Source organism: Cryptotermes secundus, unplaced genomic scaffold (genome assembly GCF_002891405.2).
Source record: "Cryptotermes secundus unplaced genomic scaffold, Csec_1.0 scaffold180, whole genome shotgun sequence".
Lineage (NCBI taxonomy): Eukaryota > Metazoa > Arthropoda > Insecta > Blattodea > Kalotermitidae > Cryptotermes > Cryptotermes secundus.
This window is the reverse complement of record NW_019718619.1, coordinates 4,452,827-4,471,380: the sequence shown is the minus strand read 5'-3', so window position 1 is coordinate 4,471,380 and position 18,554 is coordinate 4,452,827. Positions and strand designations below refer to the sequence as shown.

General features: G+C 40.1%; 1 long non-coding RNA gene across 2 annotated transcripts in view; it reads left to right on the top strand.

Annotated features, from left to right (window-relative positions):
• Positions 1–1,558: 1,558 nt before the first annotated feature.
• The window catches only part of LOC117282132, a 128,587-nt gene continuing 111,591 nt past the window's right edge, over positions 1,559–18,554 (top strand). For both annotated transcript variants that reach the window (XR_004512764.1, XR_004512763.1), the window contains exon 1: positions 1,559–1,665. This is a non-coding gene — a long non-coding RNA (uncharacterized LOC117282132). The remainder of the gene's footprint in view (positions 1,666–18,554) is intronic.

Sequence of the window (18,554 nt, the reverse complement as noted above, 5' to 3'; positions counted from 1 at the left end):
TCTGAACCAAGGTCTACGCCAGTACAGCTGACACCTAGTTGTGTGGTCGAATACAAGAATTTTCAAGTGATATAAGAAATATAACCGGTCTATAAAACCTATATTAACGGCCGTGGGGATCCGATGCGCTGACCACGCGACACCATCTATCCGCAAAAGTTGGCAATAACTTCGCCGACAAGCGGCGGTCGCTCCGTCGGTATAGTTCGCTTATGGACTAAAGGCTACGGAACAAAGCAATAATAATAATAATAATAATAATAATACATTATATATTGTAATTTTTATTATGTCCACCGTGAAAATTAGCCATTTTAAACTGAGTAAAAATTCACTCCACGAGTAACTTAATGATGCTGTATCGGTCTCTGAGATTAAGCAGATTTGAACGACAAGTATTGATATAATGACTGAAGCTCTCTGCGACGGGCAGGAAGCCGGAGTCCTCGCAGAAACTTGCGGTGGAATCACGAATAAGGAAAGCTCGAGAAGTTCTGTTCTAAACTTATGAATCCCACTTTTCTTCACATTCTTTCATTTGCATATGCAGATTGTGTAACTGTAAATTAACAGTCCATAATGTGTATGTATTCACCGTCTTCTAGTGCACTCAATCTCACTTGCCACTTCACTACATGTTTCGGCATCACTGTGCCATCCTCACGCAAGCAGCCACAAGAGGACACATCACAAGACGCAGTATACATAAAATATAGGAAGAACGACTCCCATAACGGAAGATTGATATAATACGCGAGTTTGAAATACGACGTATAAGATGATAAATCTTAACAAATTTTAATATATAAATTTTATTATAGTACATGACGAATATACATTTTAAATCATTTTATAAACGACATATGATGACAAGCAGTGCAATAGTTTAACGTAAATAACACACCTGAGGATGGCACAGTGATGCCGAAACATGTAGTGAAGTGACAAGTGAGATTGTGCGCACTAGAAGACGGTCAATACATACATATCATGGACGTGAATCAGTGCAACAGGACGCTAAAATACAACATTAGTAAATTAACAGTTATATAATTCAGTAATGTATACTTTTGTGATACATATGTTACCAGTATAAATTCTCGTAAGTTGTACTTATAATTTTCACTTAGAGAAATAATATTTTGAGAACTGTTTATTATCTAATCATACAAAATTTCACGAACCGACCTGCAGTTAGAAACGGAAAGACAACAGAGAATCCGTGAGGTCGCCATGTTGTTATATCACATTGTGCATGGGTACAGCTGTATCACCACAAGTTGCATATATTTTGAAAATATTTCCATTCACACAATATGACCCTGGGATATTAAGTGAATGTATTGTTCTTTTTTTTCAGTTTAATTTCTTGGGATGAGTTGCGACTCTGTCCACTTCCTACGTCGGCCACTAACTGGCCCAATGTACCAGCCCCGGGTGATGAGTGTGGAGCAGTCGATGAAATGAGAATTTTCAGGGAAAACTGAAGTACTGGAAGAAAAACTTCTCCAGTGCCACTTCGTCCACCACAAATCCGACATGATCTGTCTTGGGCTCTAACCTGGGCCGCCGCGGTGGGAAGCCAGCGACTAATCGCCTGAGCTATGGCACCGCCCCAGGTTGTAGTGTTGCTCAGGCTCGGAAGTTCGCATGGTTGCCATGTTGGTAAGTAGAACAAACCGTTTTCCATAATATCACTAATAAATTCATATAGCGTTTGAATGTATCAAACTGAGTTCCGCTACTGAATATAATACACATTTTTGTGTTTAAATGCATCTCATTTATAAATGAATATAGGCCTCAACAGTTTCAGTATAGCACTGTATGTGATATGTCTATTCGAAATCCCATTACGACACTTTGTATTGACGCCATTTTCTCGTCTTATTTCTCGTTTTGGGATACGATATTTCTGAACATAATGTAGCTTGCCCTGGGAACCTGGCGAGGTGTGTGCGCTGTGGGTTGCAGGAGCTTGGCTGCTCTGCGTGCTTGGTATTCAGGAGATGAAGTGCGTGAGGGCTGATTTAGTGTTTGGGAATGTCTGATATTTCATAGGCCAGAGCACAGCACCGTGGAGAAGCTGTCTGCCTATAAGGAACTGGCAACAAGAAGGAAAAGAGAAACTTGCGTCCTGTTTTTATAAAGATTTTATTCTTATTCTAGGTAAATTAATGGATTCCTTAGAGTACAGAAACTTGTAGAGATTTAATCTTTGGCTGTGTTGCAATACATCAAGCCAAATTTTATTCTTATATAAACCTACGGATCTGAAGCAAGCTTGGCACAGAATTATGAGAGAAATATTTTATGGGCGAAAGGTTGCCATTCTGTAACCCCTTAATGAACTGTACATCTTACGATCTCGAATCAGAGTAAAATAGGAATAAATTCAATCTTGTTTTGTTCTTTGCAAAATTAAACGCCCCACACTTTTGCCACTAGAATCAGAGAAGTTATGGGTTGTAATATTAATAAATTATTAAATACGAATGAAATTCTTCATTACGAAATAAAACCTAAACGGCGTGGAAAGGATTGCCTGGTCATCCAGTGATGCTGTCTGAATCTGGCGGTAGCGTAGCTACTGGCAGGGCCTCTCATCCTAAATAGGTTGCAGTCAAGGGACCAGATGAAGCGCTTTAGAACATGGTAGACGTGGCGCCAGAATCGTTAGAAGAGAGCTTATCTCTGGCATAAAGAGTTCTGGAGGCAAAGCCTTGACCCTCAAGACTGTGAAGGTCGAGATTCTCTCTATTCGAGAAAGCATTGATCCTCCATACTGAAGAAACATTCATCCTCCAGACTGGAGAAAGCCTTTATTTTCCAGGCTCGAGAAAGCCTTAATCCTCCACACGGGACAAACACTTGATCCTCCAGACTGGAGAAATATTCATCCTCCAGATTGAGGAAAGCTTTGATTCTCCGAATTGGAGCAACTCGTTATCATCCAGACCGTAGAAATCCTTTATCCTCCAGACTGGAGGAAGCCTTGATCTACCAGACTGGGGATTTTGCTAACAGCCGGTAATCCTACTAAGTAAAAAGTAATATTCATTTGCCTCATGCATTGAATCTGAATCGAACTACTACAACGAAGGGTCAGGAAATGGGCAAGAATTTTGCTAAAGAAAGAATTAGATGAAGAAATTTGTACGCAAGGAAGTTTGCGAAACTAACCTTAGGAAAATCCATAGGAATTACAAATGTAAAGTAGTCCCCGTACTTAATTAATTAAGCACTATGCCGTGAAGGCGTATGGGGGAGTGAGTGTATCGATCATATTTTCTTGACCTCGGCACTAGTTGGAGGTTAATAGTCAGCTTCACACTATGGCCGCTTTACTGGCCCGGAAAGAACCCACGGTACCCGTTGGATAGGAGGTTTGGTGGGTCCCAGAGCAGGTCTAGACGACGTCAAGAAGAAAACAAAATCTTGCCCCTACAGGGACTCGAACACCGATCCCTCGGCCGTCCAGCCTGTAGCTAGCCGCTGTACCGACTGCGCTATCCCAGCCCCTGTTCATAAGAATTTCTGAAACAAAGCTGCAAAAGGAAACAGCGGTACGTTCAGAAACCGAAAAATACCCGGATCCGAATGGAGGAGTACCTGGGGATAAACACGTGTAAGCTACTGTGAAGTACCAGACAAAAAGAAAGGAAATACAGTTGTAGCGGTACTATCTAATATCTTGTAGGTGGAGCTTCAAGCTCCTGCCTCGACATTTCAGCGGAGAGTCATTGTAGTGGTGAAAGAGAATTCGCTGCTAGAATACAAAAGAACACACGTGTACAATACAAAATGGAAAGCTGTAACAGGGAATGTTGTGCTATCTATCTATCTATCTATCTATCTATCTATCTATCTATCTCTGTTGCTGCCACTTTGAACATAGGACATCAGTGAAACGCTTCGTTTCACTTCAATTTCATAATGTTAAGACAGTCGGTAGGACTCCTTGTACGGGGGATCAGCACTACGTAAAGGCTGCTACCTACACACAGAAGAACACAAACACAGTATAAAAGCAGACAGACATCCATCCATGCCTTGAGTTGGATTCGAAACCGCGAACCCAGCGTTCGAACGGGCGAAAACATTTCATACCTTAGACCGCACTCACTGTGACCGGCTTTATATTTCAGTAGTTGAATATAATTTACAAGAACATTAGAACGTAATCTCTAAGCCTGTGAAGTGTATATATAAACGAGATATTATGAGGAAACGGCTACATAGTGCGATACGGCAGAAACTCATAAGTGAATAAATCATAATAAAATATCAGAATTAGGCGAATCTCTAAAGATCAAGAAAAATTATGTGCGCACCTGAAAACGACTAGCTCTGTACAGAACTGTTTAAATATGCCTATTTATCGAAGAAACGAAATATACATAAATGGAATTCTTATGCTGATGTTGGAAATTATGGGTTATGCTCGAAGATTAACATGAGGCTATGATAAACGTAAAATGTAGTTATGAAGAAAGACGAGAACGTGTCCATTACCAAGTAGTCAACAGGTTTATAGTGAATTCTGTGTAAATGATTTATTCTGAAATAATTAATACAGTATTAATGTTAGTAGGTGCCGGTCACCGTAGCTGAGCGATGTAAGGCATGTACTGTATTCGCTCGCTTGGAAGCAGGGATCCTGGGTTCGAATCTCACAAAAGGCATGGATGTTTGGTGTGTGTGTATGTGTTTATTCTGTGTTTGCGTTGTCCTGTGTTTAGGGAGAGGTCTTGCGACGACCTAGTCACTCGTCCAAAGGTCCTACCGTCTGCGAACACTGAAAATTAGAGGCCAGGGACAAAGGGGGCTGCAGAGCCATTGAAAAAAAAAATGTCAGTAGCTGGAAATCCGAGCCGAGCAATGTTCAGGTAATAGTCTCAATGTTAGTGGAGGTGCTGCGATCTACACGGAATTTTTTATAAGAGAAAAGGCTCCGTGTTTTTCGTCGGAGCATTTGATAGAATAAGAGATACCCAAAGATAGATTTTTAATTAAATGAGGCTATGCATTATATCTGATAGCAGTAAGAAAGATATAGGGGGCTATTAATTGCTTTAAATTTGTATTCTATTGGACGTAACAAGGAAAACTGAAGTAATTATAAAATCATTAATTTAGAACGTCTTTCAGGATGTCTGCAAAGATGTAGTAGACTCCTAGGCTATCTACTTTTGTTCTTCCATATTTTTTCCTACATTGATGATGTATTATTATGACAAGTAAATGTACCTGTTTCCATGTTTTTAAATTACCATAAGACTCAAATATTGGAAAACAGTTTCAGAATGAAGTTTTTTTTTATCACATGTGTGCGTGACTAGAAACGGGTTTTGGATTAGTAACTGGATTTATTGAACAATTACAGATCGTAACTACAATAAACTACAGCGTTATCCCTAATTCATACTCCCTGCATTTCGCAACAAACATACTAAATCTTCTCAGTCTACTGTGTCTTCACCAACCGTTGCCTGATAACGAATCCCAACAATATCCCCTGCTTCNCTTTTTCTTCTACCCTGAAGATGGAGGCGATACGTTCCTCCGAAACGTCGGTTAACACCACATATACACGGTGCCAAATCCCAGAAGACTGCTTTCTTCGACTAACTCATTGTCCAAGTCCAATTCACATTGCAATTGACGGTCAGTTAGTCAGTAAGTTTTGGTGTCGACCCCATCTGGGGCTCATGACCAGATATTTATTACTGTTTGGCATTTACGGTCTAGCTTTTGTGGGACGCCCTCTCTGACGAGAAGACGGGTCTGCCCTTTGTATATGCTTCTGGCTCCTGCCAGTGCAGTCCTTCTCGGGCCTGAGTCCATTTGGACTCGCGAACATATTTTACTGTCTCAGATTTGAGACTTCCCTTTTCGTCGCCTCCTACGACTCCCAGGGTAACGGTGGAGGTATTCGACCCCGCCTCCACACGGGGGTGACTCATTGCTCCAGTTGTCCTGCTTATAACATATCTGTACGGACCGTACAGAAAACACCGTTCCTTTCTTGCTGTTCAATTTCTGCTTAACGAACATCGTAGAAAACGCAATTCCTCTGTTGTTGTTTGCTTGGCGCTGCCTAGCAACGGTCGCTGTACGGTAGCCTGCATCGCGGTCGCCGCCTAGCAATGGGTCTGCATTGCACAGTAACATCAGTCATATCAAGTTGTGGCACTGTTTGAGTGTTTTCATATCTTCATTGATATCTCCCCAGAACTGGACATACCGACTTTTGTTTCCTGTTTCGTAAAGCGTTCACTACAGCCACTTGCTCAAGCTTGTAGCAGTAATCTCTGTTGAATCTCTCGGAGAGCTGCTTCGTTCTTCTTGTGCTATCTTCCCATCACGTGCAGATAGCTACATATTCTGTACCGTTCTGCATTCTAATATAGTACAAGACGGCCATCGTTTATTTCTTCTCATGTTCCTGTCTTATATTTCCACTAATTTTATAAAAATTTAGAAAAATAAATTCCTTCAGTTAACATTTGATTCCCTCGTTACATAGGTGACATGTAACTTTATCCTCTCCTGTAAGGACAACGTGTCTTTGCCAGCCAAGTTTCAAACGATACGTTTTAAGAAGATGCGCATTTTCTTCGTCTGTAAGTTGTAGGTAGAATGCAGGTCAAAATCATGACATCAAGATGGGTAACAAATGTTCTGCAAACGTGGAACAGTTCAGATATTTGGTAACGACTATAACAAATCAAAGTCTTATTCAGGAGGAAATTAAGAGGAGATTGAACTCGGGTAATGCTTGCTACCATTCAGTCCAGAACCTTTTGTCTTCTGGTCTGCTGTCCAAAACATAGAAATTAGAATATACAAACTATAATTTTGCCTGTGGTATGAATCTTGGTCTCTGATATTAAGGGAGGAACATAGACTGAGGGTTTCTGAGAACAGGTTGTTGAGAATATTTGGACAGAGGAGAGAAGAAGTGACAGGAGGTTTGAGAAAACTGCATAATGAGGAGCTTCATAACTTGTACTCTTCTCCAAGTATAATTAGAATTATCAAGTCAAGGAGGATGAGATGGGAAGGGTATGCAGCACGAATGGGGAGAAAAAGGTAGGATATTGGTGGGAAACCCAGGAAGAAAGAGACCACTAGGAAGATCAAGAAGTAGGTGGTGAACAATATTAAAAAGGATCTTAGAGGGATATGATGGAATGGATTGGATTGATCTGGCTTGAGATAGAGACCAGTGGAGGGCTCTTGTAAACACGATAATGAACTTTCGGGTTCCATAAAATGCTGGAATATTCTTGAGTAACTCAACAAATGGCGGCTTCTCAAGAAGGGCTCAACTCCATGTGTGAATGAGTGACGATATTATCATCCAGTATATTCACTTCATCAGCAACATAGAACAGCAGCTGATGTGTCCCATTAATTTCAGTCCCACCTCGTTTTCCTGGACCTTCCTAATGGCATATGCTAAAGCAAAGCTGAAAATCAGTGTCGGTAAAGCATCTCCTTGTTTTAGATCATTCTGGATAAGAAAATTATGAGACAAATGTTTACCTATATGGAGTTTACCATATGTTTCATTTAAACATATTTTATTCAACCTAACTAGTTTCATGAGTATCCCAAACTCTATCAGAATATTGTACAATACTTCCCTCCTAACTGAATCGTAGGCTTTCTTGAAGTCTATGACTAGCTGATGTACTGTACTCCCATTTTTTCTCCAATATCTGACGAATGCAAAAGATCTGATCTGTAGTTTATCTGTTACGTCGAAACCCACACTGATGATCCCGCATAATTTCATTTAATTATGGACTTAACCTGGTGAGAAGGATATTGGATAAAATTCTGTATGAAGTTGACAGCAGTGATATCCCAGGATAATTACAACAGTAGTTTTATTACCCTTCTTGTGAAGTAGTACAACAATTCACTGCTTCAACTGGTTAGGCAATCCTTTCTTATTCCAAATAGAATTAATAAAATTGTTGGATTTATCGATAATGTCGATTTTCGGAAAGCTGCGTATAGCATAAAGGCATGGGCTCATAAATCTTTTGCTGCCGCTGACTGAAAGTTATGTTTAGAAACTTTTTAAAGTACGTGTAACGACTATTCAGGAACGTAAATATATATTTGGAATCCATGATTTTCAAATCGTTAGTTCTATAAGAGAAACTAATACGATATCTAATCTAATAAACGTTCGTTTATTAGCACAAAGCGCACAAAGCGCCATAAGCACTCGGCCATACCGGATGACCGTACTCGATTATTTACAAAATTTTCGAAGGACCAAAAATCGCAACATTTCGGTTTTCATTTCTCATGTTGTAATTAGGACAGATTAATGAAACTTTCTTATTACCTCCTGATATTCGTTCAAAAAATCCCACCCCAAGAGGCATTAGAATCTAAGGGAAAAGTACACAATATTGGCATCTTAATGCCTTCTTTATAACTCTTTCAAATTATCTAAAAATAAAGTACATGTAATTTTTTTTTGCACTGCTAGATTCTAAGGGGCCGGACTGCCTAGAGGGAGGAGTAAGAATACAGAAACGTCACTATTCTCGCTCCGCTTCTTATAATTTGTAATGTGAGCTTAAAAATGTACTTTATTATTTACAAGAAACGTACCGAATCGAGTGTGTGGAAAGTATGCATCTTGCATATGTTGAATTCACAACGGTCAGGTGTTAACATCCACGGTTATTAAATCTGATTTCACATGGAATCACATGGAACTGAATATTGGACTCTGGGAGATTCACAATTAAAGGTCACTTAATCGTGTAATTACTGTAAAGGGGCGGCCACACAGAGCACTAAGAGCGCGACGCACGCTACGTACGCTATGTTCGCTATACGAACAGAAAAATATCTTCCTTTACTGCCAATGTGACTGGCCACACAGACTTCCGTACGCTACGTACTCCATGTTCGCTATGTTAGCTGCGTCGCAGAGTGTTCGATGCTCGGCTATACTTTTAAAACGTCGCGCTGGACGGGCATGCGCACTGGGCTCGCTTCCACGTGTCAGCTGCACACCTCAGTAATTTCCCACTCTGATTACAACACGTGTTACGTATCATTCAGCGCAGTACTCGCTTAGATGAAAATGACACTGGAGGAATTAATAGAAGAAGTGAGGAAGTATCCACGTTTGTGGAACACAGGATTAGAAGAATATCGGAACCAGAACATGCGGGATGATGCCTGGGACATGATTTCCGGAGAATTGAATACACCAGGTAATGTACAAACAATGTTCTTTTATCTATAAGTGAAGAACTTAAAATATTTTCATCAACCCCTTTCGTTCGGAAATATTCTTTAAACTTAACTTCATCTTCACGTAACTGCTTTATCAGATGATGAAATTCACCAAACTTTGTTCCTCTTAAGTTCACTCCATGCACCCACTTCCTTTTAGGTTTACACAAAGAAAGTAACAGCAAAAGCTCATGGTCGGAATCATCGCTGCCCCCCCCCGGCACACTGTCGGACAACATCTCATTCAAGACTGAACAGTTTCGTACCAAACATAGCTTTCTGTGTGGCCACGCGGTGTAGCGAACATAGCGTACACAGCGTACGTAGCGTAAGTAGCGAACATAGCGTAGCGCTCTCTGTGGCCGCACCTTAAGACTACCGAAGAACGCGAAGGAATTGAGTGAATAATTATTATTGTGTGGCTTCAAGAATTATGAAAAAGAACCGTTGTTCCGCAGGAATACTGAGAAAGCTGGATTTCTGTAGATGTCAATTGGGCATATTTTACTGGAAATGTACAGGGGATGGACAAAAATATGGAAACACCTCGTGAAATGCATGCCTGAATTGAAGTGTTTATTTTAGCGACGTTTGTAGGTCACGCTGTCGTATCTCCACAACACCACTACTTGTACAACCTCCACAATATGTTGCAAGCTTCATTTGTTGTCGAGACAGTGTTCTGTGCAATTTTTTGTGCATCACGTCAGAGCTAACAGAATTCGAACGCGGGCAAATCGTTGGGGCCCATATGGTGGGTGCTTCCGTAACCAAGGTAGCCGAGGTTTTTGGTGTTCCGCGAGGCACAGTATCCAAGATTATGACCGCATACAGCAGGACTGAAAAAAAAAAACCCATCCGATGAACACCAGCGTGGACGGAAATGTGTGTTGAGTGATCGAGAGAGAAGAGTTTTGTGTAAGATTGTGACGAAAAATAAGAAGACTGCAGCTGCAAAAGTGACTGCTGAACTGAATGTCACGCTCACAAGCCCTGTCATCACCAATACAATACGAAGGGAACTCCACAAGCAGGGTATTTCTGGACGAGCTGCAATTCCAAAGCCACTCATCGGAGATCAAAATGCCACGAAGACGACAGTGTGGTGCCGAAGTCATAAAACCTGGACTATGGAGCAATGGAAGACGGTCATTTGGTCTGATGAGTCCACCTTCACACTCTTTCAGACTTCTGGCCGACTTACGTCTGGAGACCGCCATCCCAAGCTTACGATCCAGATTGTTTGCTGCCAAGAGTGAAACATGGCGGGGGTTCGATCATGGTATGGGCAGCCATATCGTGATATTCTGTCGGACCCATCATTAGCATGCAAGGGCACGTCACTGCCAATGACTATGTGACCATTTTAGGTGACCAGGTCTATCCCATGGTGCAAACTTTGTTCCATAATGGTGATGCCATTTACCATGACTACAATGCCCGTGTTCACGCAGCTCACATAGTCCAGGACTGGCTTTCTTAGCACGAAGATGAAGTGTCACGTCTGCAATGGCCCCCACAATCGCCAGATATCAATATTATTGAGCCTTTGAGGTCTGTTTTGGAGAGCAATCTGCGTGCGCGCTATCCACCTCCATCATCAGTAAGAGAACTTACCATGTTTTTCAGGAAGAATGGTGCAAGACTCCATCGCAAATCATACAGGACCTCTATTTATCCATTCCAAGGAGACTGCAAGCAGTTCTGCAAGCCAGAGGTTGTCCTACACCATTAGTCATGGTAATGTGTTTTTTGTTGGGTGTTTCCATATTTTTGTACATCCCCTGTATAACACGCTCTTGTATGAAAATCAGTATTATGAACCTAACTACCTTCTTACTGAGAACTGGTTGTCCTCTGAACCAGACTTTCTCAAGCTTTGGGATAACGCGATCCACTAAAAAGATACACATATCTAGCTACTCTTCCCCCTCCCGATAACAGTGGCGGTTATTGAAAAGTGCAGTACTGCATATTGTTGCTAGTCTTTAATCAGACAGTGCGCTGACAGCAAAAACTGAAATAGCTGTACAACCTCTCTGCACCTGCAGTACGGTATATGTAAATATTCCTGTACAGTCGTGAAAATATTCGCGAAATATATCTTTCGTTGTAGCTACAACTTCCGAAAGCATCTATGTTGAATCTTACTGTCTTGATAAAACTGTGCCTATATTAAATAATGCTTGAGGACTATTCTGCAGACTATTCAGTGCTTTAATTTAAAATGTTCATATGTCCTGTAATTGTCTCGGTGTGAAAAATTATTCATGCTAAATTTCAATTCGACAATCTGATCTCTATTTACCTACTTCAGAAAGCGTCACTGCGGTTATGTGGTCATATTTTTGAATAGGTAACAAGCGTGTTTATCCCAGCATAGTCGATACGCAAATCAGTAACAGTATACCTCCTGCCTTCTTCGGAAATATATGAGCATATAGGGATAAAAAATGAATATCCAATATGAATAAAACATTCTAAAAAAAAAAGTGTGATATAAGTTATTGAAAGTCTGTGTTCCAGTGTGAACTTCATTCACCTTAGCAGGTGATGCGTTTCGCTTTATGCTTACAAGAGTTGTGTAAGTATGTAAGTTATGGCTCCACGGACTTTTTCAGAAGTGGTTCCATTTAAAAAGAGGCATTTCTTGCAGCGTGCCGGTGGTCTGCTTTGTTTATTCATCAGTTCTTTTGTATGTATGCCGTAGTAAAACGTGGGGAGTCACAAATAAATTACAAAGACCTCTCAAGCTCTTAAGAACTGACAATTACATTATAATGGGTACACAAATTACTTTCTGATTACCCATCCTCTTTTGAAGAATATTAAAAAGAAAAGTGTATAGACCTGTAATTTCGGAGGGATACGTAATTTTGATGCATACAAACTACGTAATTAGTTTGTGAATAGGAAAGCTAATTTCTATTTTGTTACTTTATTTTTAAGCTGCAAAATACTGTTTAGGATAATTGTATGTTTCCTGTTGCGTATTAGTATATGGTCCACTGGATCACTGTTAAGTTCGGAACATATGAATTAGTTCCTCTGGAAATTTTCCTCTGGCCGACATAGCAAAATATCTAGCTAGCGCTGCAGACAGGAAACATACGTATAATTCATTATTGTGTACCTCGTTTTCTGTCAATCGGAAACTAAGATGTGTGGTGCTGTTTCGAAGAAGAGACCAATATTTTTCTCTCTATTTATGATCCATGCAGTTTCAATAATTGTTTAAGCATACATTTTCTGAGGTATGTCTAAGCATATGTGACTGTTGCGTCCCTGAACGGAGGGCAGGATTTATTGTCACTTCTTTTACAATTACAACAGCTCACAATCAATGACTCCCTAAGACCTCCTCCATTCCTTACTGGACTACGAGTGCCTGACTTGGTTCTGATTTACGAATCGGTCACTTCTTCAGCTTCCGTTGTCCGCTGGTTAACACTTCACACCTGAAAAGTGAACTCCTTTAGGACTGTCTGACGAATGCCCTCAACGGTGACTGCGTACGAATGCTCTTCTCTTTCTCGTTCTCACATGCCCCCCCCCCTTTATAACTTCGGCAGAATGGAATGGAGATCACATTTCCAACAGCTCTCGTTATTGCGTGCTTCTCCGTTGCTGAGGAAACCGTGTGCTAATTCCATAGCAACTTTTGGTTTCACTATTCCGGCTTTTAGGTGGTGCTTACCGAACTGTTGCCTAGCAATAGTCCTATTCGTTACAATATCTTTACCTGACGATGGAAGAGAGCCATCTTCTGAAATATTATTTTTTAACCAAAGATAAGGCGATGGAAAATGTCCAAATTATATGTTGGTTTAGAAATGTTTCGTTGTCGTACTAACTTCAGTTCCTTGTTCATGATTGGAGGAATTATAATATACCAGTCGGCCTACCTTCCGCACATTTCTGTCTTCTTGCAGCTTTCAGAATTCTGCCGAACCTCTTTTCACCCCGACCGAGTCTTATATTTAGGTGAGAGCTACGCATAATTCCTTTGGTCTATAAGAGTTACACTTATCTAGTATTCTGACAGCTTGTCTTGTACATTTTCAGAAGTTAGGTGCATATACGAATATGTATATTAATGAGAACTGAAAATTTACAGATATGAAAAATAAATGCGAATTTCATGTCGTCTAGATTGAAGGTAATTTTTCATTCTTCGTGAATATTTTTCGTCTAATGGAAACATTAATTATATTTTCTGGTATATTAGCACATTCAGGGTCTCTTCCAGTCTTTCTTTTCTTCAGTATGTATGTCGCAAGAATCATATGTTCAAACTTCAACTTACACGAATTAATAAGTTCCCGAATTACCCGATGGAAGAAGCAGCAGATTCCACCCAAACATTGTTGCTTATACGGCATAGTATCCCAGTAAACATGGACCATTAAATCCCAGAATATTTCAGTACCCGTGCGTACACTCTTACAGGACCCACATATTTCCGCCTATCCAGCCTGCAACCTGCAGCACATATCGGACAAAAGTAAAGGTGAGAAGAGACGGGGTGGTCTCTTTTGCAATCTGTTGTCGTGGCGTTTGAAAGCTATCAACGCTTGGGAGAAAATTTCTGCTTCCATCTTCATTCTAGGGGTTTGCACTGGTATGCCCAGAAAGTTTAGTGTTTTTCTACCAGACTAGACGGCGTAACATCCCTGAAGCCGATAACTATACGTGTTATTCACTACTGTGAAAATCTTAAATAGTACTCAAAAGGGAAATTGTTGATTTTATGTAAAATGTTTTGTTAACTCCACAATATTCCGTTTTTATAATCTATTAATATTGTCGCGTATGGACCCGTTGCTAAACAGAAACTCTGTGTATATCGGTCGTTGCTAGGTAACGTCAGAAACATTCACGCACGCAACAATAGAATAGCGTTTTCTATATGGTCTGTGCCGCGACTGTTGCTATGCAACGACCAATTAAATACGCCTCCACAGCAATAGGCGCTGTGTTTTCTGCGGGGTCCGTGCCTAGGAGTTATCTTGGAAACAACTGACGCTACAGGAGTCAGTAGAGGGTTCAACTGTGGAAAACTATAGAACGGAAGCGGCATAATCTCCAGAGCTAAGATTATAGGAATGGGAATAGTCGCTTTGGACTAGTTGAAATAAATAGATAAGACCTAGTGTCGAGTGAGTTGTAGTGTGGAAATCGCCAGTAGTATAATAATTATTTGTAGTTAAAACCTGTAGGTATCCAGTAAATCTATTTACCAATCCAAACCCGAGTGGTAGTCACTCAAACAGGTGACAATATGCCCTTCATTCTACCTTAGTAACAAAAGTCCCTGGAACTGAATAAGTTCTATAGGATCTGTTTTTTAAGATCCTTCTATATGACTGATATTCAGTCCAGGTTTATACAAGAGTTGTGTGTATTTTTATTTTCTGCAGACATGTATCTCCGTACGTCTGCGACTTCGGAGTCTGGGATCTTGCAAGAATCGAGATTCATTCCCATTGTGTATATATAACACATCTCTTGTTGCAATCCATCACTCAGACCGAAACATCACCAGACGGTTGCTCTCAGAAACACATTGGCCTGGCAACACATATTGGCGTCTTTGTATTGTCTGGTGCAGAAACCCTGGGGAAATATCCACTGCAGCTTCAAAAAGGAGTGAAAGGTCTGACCAGCGCATTTGGTTTCAAACATTGAAGAAACGTTGAAAGGAATCCAGGAATATATTTGCTGACTACAGTAAATCTACAAGGACTGCCATACATAATTCACAAGGCGCTTTCTATGTTCTGGATTTGCTTCATATATTTTTTATATGACATAAGATGTGATTATAAATTTTGAAGCTACGGCAGCAAAAAATGAAATGTTAGGGTTTAATAAACTTAGTTTAATATTGTGTGCACTCTTCTAATACAGTTACGTGGCGGACTATTATTTTTATTTTTGGCTTGGGGTGAGACTGAGACCACTTGGTACATCGGCCACTATTTGGCCCCAGACGCCAGATGATGATGATAAGTGTGGAACAGTTGGTGGAATGGGAACTGGCGGGGGAAACCGAAGTACTCGGAGAAAACCTGCCCCAGTTCCACTTTGTCCACCACAAATTCCACATGACCTGGCCTGGGATCGAACCCGGGTCGCAGGGATGAGAATGGCAGACTCTTGCGTTTGGAACAGCATTCATTATAAAGCTCTTAACGAATTTAAAATCTATGCTAGGACTGAAATTGTACTGCGGCATCTTTAGAACAAATTAGCGGACATGACTTGCGATGTTTATACCCATTGCTAGGCAACGTCTAAGTAAACACATTCAAGCGTAAGAGTGGGACGTCTATTGCTAGGTAACTGTGCGGTAAACACGCCTCCTCAACAATAAAAGCTGTGTTTTCTGCGTGGGTCGTGCGACTTGGTCTGTCACCCTAAGAGAGAAACATGGTGCACAAAGGGTGCTTACTTAGGGGAACAATACGATCCAGTGAACTGTTAAGTAACGGGAGGCTGGAGATGTATGATCCTAACATGACTCTTCACCAAATATTATTACGGTATCAAATTAAATACTGTGGACCAGTCGAACGCGTAGCACGTAGATTAGCAGAGATATATAGAATTGTAGTCGAAAAACCCGAAAGGAGAACTGAGGAGACCAGAACGTTGTAAATGGGAAGATAATATTGAAACTGATTTGAGAAAAGTAGAAAGATAGGATGTGCGTTGGATTTCATCTGGAACGGGGTAAGGGCCTGTGGCATACTCTGAACACTGAAGCGAAACTTCTGATACTTTAAAAGGTGAGGGGTTCTTAAGTGGCTGAGTTGTGCTCACCTCCTTCTTGGAGATATTTAGTATCTGAATATGAGTAACATAGTGGACATTGTTCATTATCTGATGCAGGCCCATATTGCCCCATGTTAACAATACACAAGTCTACAATTATCTGTCCTTTAATTCTCCTCATTTCATATTAGCAGCAAATAAAATTTGTTGTTCATCGTGGCAAAACATGTAAGCTAATCCCTACAGACTCTGTTAGTAACACTTAAGAAAGTACAGAGGGATTCTAAATTATTGTCAGAGTTTACGTGGCCTATTAATTTCAAACCGGAAAAAGTGAAATAAAACTGCTTATGAAATATGAAAGTGTAATTACCAAAGTTTTGTGCTAAATAACTTCAACATGTTACACTTTCTTATTCCGTAGGCAGTTCTATTTTGTTCTTTTCCTGTTAGAAAATTATAGGCCACGGGAGACCTGTCAGTAATTTACAACCATCCTGTAGTAGTCGAAGATAATCTGAACGAAGATAGGAAAACGCACTGAATTTGCAGTGAAGACCCTTTCAATGTTACGTGATATTTGAGGTTTTCAAGGCAGAGACCAAGAAGATCATTCTGTTGTGAGATGTGAGGCCATGTAGCATGATACTTATCGACGTTTCGGAGGGTTCACCTGTCTCATGTTCATAGTGAAAGAGTGAAGATTGAAACAGGAGCTCCACCGAATCGTTGGTAATGATAAACCCAACTATAAGGCGTCACATCACAGAAGACAGTAACCTTTTCAAAAATAATTCTCTTTAATTCTCATCTATAATCTTCAAGAGAAAACAAAATTCAGTAAAACGCCGATAATCCGACGTAAACTCAACCGAAGTTCGGTCATTTAGCCGAAAATGTCGGATATTACGAATGACAGTTAAAGGATGGGGCAGATATCTACACAACTCTAGTGTAATGCAATGTCATGTAAATAATATTGTTTGGAGAACATAACAAAATAAATGCTGAACTACACTTTTATGAATGAAAAATTTATACATGCACGGCAAAATCGTAAAGATCTTTGTTTAGAGAAGCTCAAAGCACGTCGGTTGTTGGATAATCGGGGTTCTGCTGTACCCATTTCTCTTGCAGTGTCCCTTTGAACTTTCACCAGACTTACTGGAGCCTCAGTTCCACCCATCATTTAGTCAGATTTCTAAAGTCTGTGTTTCAGTTAAGGCATGCCAGAAGTTTGTGTCCTATAGGCAACACACAATGCGTCTCTCCAACACGACATATATTCATACTAAGCAGTGGTACACAGATATATCAAACGGAAAGAGAATCTGCTTGTCCATGTTTTACAAAGAATAGCCATAACTTAACGACACTTGATCTCCCTACAGCGCTTTCTACTCTTTAAATCTCCAGTCGTAGGTATGGAGATTTACGTACAGGTCTATACATGGAAAGGATGTTAAGAAAGAAATAGTAACACTGACGCTTCTAGAACTTTCGTGCTCTATAATACTCTCACTTGCTCTGCACTTAAATGTAAATCATACTAAATCTTAATCAGATTCTAATGTATGAACATCAATATAAGTTTTACTCATTGCACTTACAGTTTCTTTTACGAGTATCACTTCTGATAACCCTACATTTTATTTACATTTACTTATGTTACGATTAATCATATTATAATTACTTTTCCACCAGTGTATTAACTTCACATATAAGCTGATTATATATCCTATATTTCTTATGTTGCATACCCGATCGGTAAAATATTTGCTCGCTTCAGGTGTGGTAAAGCTGTCCCTGTGCATAATTAATTAATCGCCAATCCATGAAGACAAATTGGGGAGTGGAGGTATAAGTCCACCATTCCTGGTCTTGGCACCATTACCTCCGGATGATGCTAGCAAAAGCTGATATATACACGTATCAGTGGCGCAGCATGACTACCGAAAGCAGGGAAGCAACTTTATATACGTGTATATAAATTTTTTCTACATGCCCTATAGTTTCTATCTTCTATTTAAAAGGAAACAGCTAATAGTTTAATATGTATTGTATATTTAAGCTAATATATTAAAATAACATATAATTATCAACACAATTTTATAGCCATCAAATGACAGGGTTGTGAACCTGGAATATAATTAATGCTTACTTTATTGTTTATAATTCAGCTCGATTCTTCTGTTTTTCTTGGCAAACAGATCAATAACCTCATCTAGAAAGCTGGGTTTGGACTGCAGTTTGTTTAGGAAGGACTTTTCAATGTTCATCAAAGCCAGTGATGACAACCTATCCTGGTTCTGCGAATTTCTTAAGTAGTTTTTTAATCTCTTCAGAGCTGAAAATGAGCGTTCATCTGCAGCACTTGTCGCTGGTATTGTTAATACTAGCTCACATAATTTGAAGATTTGCGGGAAAACGCATGATAACTGAAGAGCATACATATATTGATGTAAGTCATACACACTATCTTTTGCCATATCTGGGTCCGA